The sequence below is a fragment of the Odocoileus virginianus genome, chromosome 25, assembly GCF_023699985.2.
Source record: "Odocoileus virginianus isolate 20LAN1187 ecotype Illinois chromosome 25, Ovbor_1.2, whole genome shotgun sequence".
Classification (NCBI taxonomy): domain Eukaryota; kingdom Metazoa; phylum Chordata; class Mammalia; order Artiodactyla; family Cervidae; genus Odocoileus; species Odocoileus virginianus.
Window position 1 is genome coordinate 32656933 of NC_069698.1, and position 3824 is coordinate 32660756.

The 3824-nt window shown below is 42.8% G+C and overlaps 1 pseudogene; it reads left to right on the forward strand.

Moving 5' to 3' along the window:
- The first annotated feature begins 643 nt into the window (after positions 1–643).
- On the forward strand, positions 644–3242 carry LOC110125527 (small ribosomal subunit protein uS2-like; annotated as a pseudogene).
- The last annotated feature ends 582 nt before the right edge of the window (positions 3243–3824 follow it).

Sequence of the window (3824 nt, forward strand, 5' to 3'; positions counted from 1 at the left end):
TCCCAAAAAGCTTCAATAATCAGAATAATCCTGAGATCGTGACACTAAAGGTGATTTTTAAAGTATTTTAGGTTAAGAAACAAAAGTGAGTAGTTTCATAAATAAAGTTTCACTGTATAGTGAAATGCTGAACTTGATCAAAGTTATCCAGATATCCTGAGTTATTCAAATAAACATATTAATCCCCCAAATAAACCTACAGAATAAAATAAGAAAAAACATTACTATTGATTAATGTGAGTACAAATAATGTAATCTCTGAGGAAGATTTCATGAAATTGGCAGTGTTTGCTATTGCTATGTTTATTAATTGAGAAGCAGCAGTTTCATAAATGAAATTACTGAAGACAACATTCACTGTGTCAACAGTGAAAAATGACAAAAATCAGAACATTAACCTTCAACAAATATTAAATACTGACAATTTTCCTAATGTTTTAAAATATTTTTCAATGAGAAGATATTTAGTTCCAATAGAACATTTTAAAATCTTGTGTTTAATTACTATGTGTGCCTACAAGTTTAGAAATCTACAATTCTATATAACTTAGTTAGGCTTCTGGGTTCACTCTGACAGATGAAAACCTTGGAAGTCGTCACTGCTGTCCCTACAACAAGAAAAAGCTGACCCAACTGAAAAGCCATGTCTTCTCTTGAATCCTTCAGAGAACTGGGGTTTCAGGACAAATTGCCAGGCAAAAATCTGAAGAGGCAAAATCATCCGGAGAGACACAGGTAAGACTTGCTGACCTGGGCCAAAAGCTGCTGGAGCCATAACCTGGTAGGAACACTGAAATGCTAATTTTGTTGAACAGCTGGAAACTGAATCTAGACTAGCATTAAGAGTGAGAAAATCCTAGGGTTGCAGGTTTGCAAGGGCCCCCACATTTTCATGGGCTTTGAGTTTTTGAATCTCCACTAGGTTCTCACTGTAAAGATCCAAGAAAGATCCCTGTGGCTCTTGCAGGGAAGGAAAGAGTAATCACTGTGAAATAAACCAGCAGTCTAACCATAACAAAGGATATTCTCCTGGCAAAAAGACTTTTCTGAACCATATCCCAGGTGAAGGTTTTTCCAGTAGTCATGTATGGATGTGAGAGTTGGCCCATAAAAAAGGCTGAGCACTGAAGAATTGATGCTTTTGAACTGTGGTATTGGAGAAGACTCTTGAGAGTCCCTTGGACTGCAAGGAGATCAAACCAGTCCATCCTAAGGGAAATCAGTCCTGAATATTCATTGGAAGGACTGATGCTGAAGCTGAAAGTCCAATATTTTGGCCACCTGATGTGAAGAGCTGCCTCATTGGAAAAGACCCTGATGCTGGGAAAGATTGAAGGCAGGAGAAGGAGCCAACAGAGGATGAGATGGTTGAATGGCATCACAGACTCAATGAACATGAGTTTGAGCAGGTTCTGGGAGATGGTGAAGGTCAGGGAAGCCTGGAGTGCTGCAGTCAATGGGGTCACAAAGAGTTGGACACAACTGAGCAACTGAACAACAAGAAATGCTACCCAGAGAGGAATCCACACAACACTGTTCTGGATTCTGTTGTAACTCAGAGGAAACCCTTCACAACGTTCAGAGCCCTTGGTTTCCTGAAAATAAAAGAGGAGGATGTCCTCAAATTACTCTCAGCAGAAACTCACTTCAGTTCAGTTCAGTTCAGTCGCTCAGTTGTGTCTGACTCTTTGCGACCCCATGAACCTCAGCACGCCAGGCCTCCCTGTCCATCACCAACTCTCAGAGCCCACCCAAACCCATGTCCATCGAGTTGGTGATGCCATCCAACCATCTCATCCTCTGTCCTCCCCTTCTCCTCCAGCCCTCAATCTTTCCCAGCATCAGGGTCTTTTCAAATGAGTCAGCTCTTTGCATCAGATGGCCAAAGTATTGGATTTAAGCTTCAACATCAGACCTACCAATGAACATCCAGGACTGACCTCCTTTAGGATGGACTGGTTGGATCTCCTTGCAGTCCAAGGGACTCTCAAGAGTCTTCTCCAACACCAGAGTTCAAAAGCATCAATTCTTCAGTGCTCAGCTTTCTTTATGGTCCAACTCTCACATCCATACATGACTCCTGGAAAAACCATACCCTTTACTAGACGGACCTTTGTTGACAAAATAATGTCTCAGCTTTTTAATATGCTGTCTAGGTTGGTCATAACTTTCCTTCCAAGGAGTAAGCGTCTTTTAATTTCATGGCTGCAATCACCATCTGCAGTGATTTTGGAGCCCAGAAAAATAAAGTAAGCTACTGTTTCCCCACTATTTGCCATAAAACTCACTTAGGTGATACCAATCCTGACTTCTAAATGGAATAGTCACAAAAGGCAAGGGATGGGAAGCATGAGAGCTTAGTCAGGGCCAACTCTTTGGACCCTGTGGACTGTAGCCCACCAGGCTCTTCTGCCCATGGGATACTCCAGGCCAGAATACTAGAGTGGGTTGCCATTTCCTCCTCCATGGGTGTCTCCCAGACCCAGGGATCAAACCCACATCTCCTGTATCTTCTGCATTGAAAGTAGATTCTTTACTCACTGAGCCATAGCATCTACATCACAAATCTGAAGAAAACCTGAGAGAAGCTGGCTGCTGGTACCATTGCTGCCTTTGAAAACCCAGCTGATGTCAATGGCATATCATCCAGGAATACTGACCCATGAGTGGAGCTGAAGTTTGCTGCTGCTGCAGAGAGACTTCCACTGCTAGCTGCTTCACTCCTGGAACTTGGAACCAGATCCAGGCTGCCTAGAGCTGACACGTCTGGTGGTTCCTGAGCCCAATACTGACAACTAGCCTCTCACAGAGGCATCTCCTGCCTTCTCTTGCTCTGTGTAACACAGACTCTCCTCTGTGCTATGTGGACATGGCCATTCATGCACCAACAATGGAGATCACTCAGCAGGTCTGATGTGGTGACACTGCCCTGGAGGTTCTGTGTATGCGTGGCATCATCTCCCAGGTACACTCGTGGGAGGTCATGCCTAATCTCTGCTTCTACAGAAATCCTAAAGAGATTGAAAAAGATGAGCAGGGTGCTTCAGAAAAGGCTGGGACCAAAGAGACATTTCAGAATGAATGCACTGCCCTGGTTTCTAAGTTTACTGCTACTCAACCTGAGGTTGCAGGATGGTCTGAAGGAGTGGTGTGCCTTTTCAGCAGTTTTCTATTGATGACTGGTCTGCAGTTCCCACTGCCTCACCACTGAACATGGGGGAACAACCACTGAGTGGTCTTAAGCTGATTTTGTCCACAGACTCTTCTACAGAAAGTGGAAATAAGATTGATGGAAAATAAGCAATTTCTACAAGTTTTTTTTTTTTTCATTTATTTCTACCAGTTGGAGGCCAATCACTTTACAATACTGTAGTGGTTTTTGTCATACATAGACATGAATTAGCCATGGATTTACATGTATTCCCCATCCCGATCTCCGCTCCCACCTCCCTCTCTACCCAATCCCTCCAGGTCTTCCCAGTGCACCAGGTCCGAGCACTTGTCTCATGCATCCAACCTGGGCTGGTGATCTGTTTCACCCTAAATAATATACATGTTTCGATGCTGTTCTCTTGAAATATCCCACCCTCGTCTTCTCCCACAGAGTCCAAAAGTCTGTTCTATACATCTGTGTCTCTTTTTCTATTTTGCATATAGGGTTATCATTACCATTTTTCTAAATTCCATATATATGTGTTAGTATACTGTAATGGTCTTTATCTTTCTGGCTTACTTCACTCTGTATGATGGGCTCCAGTTTCATCCATCTCATTAGAACTGATTCAAATGAATTCTTTTTAATGGCTGAGTAATATTCCATGGTG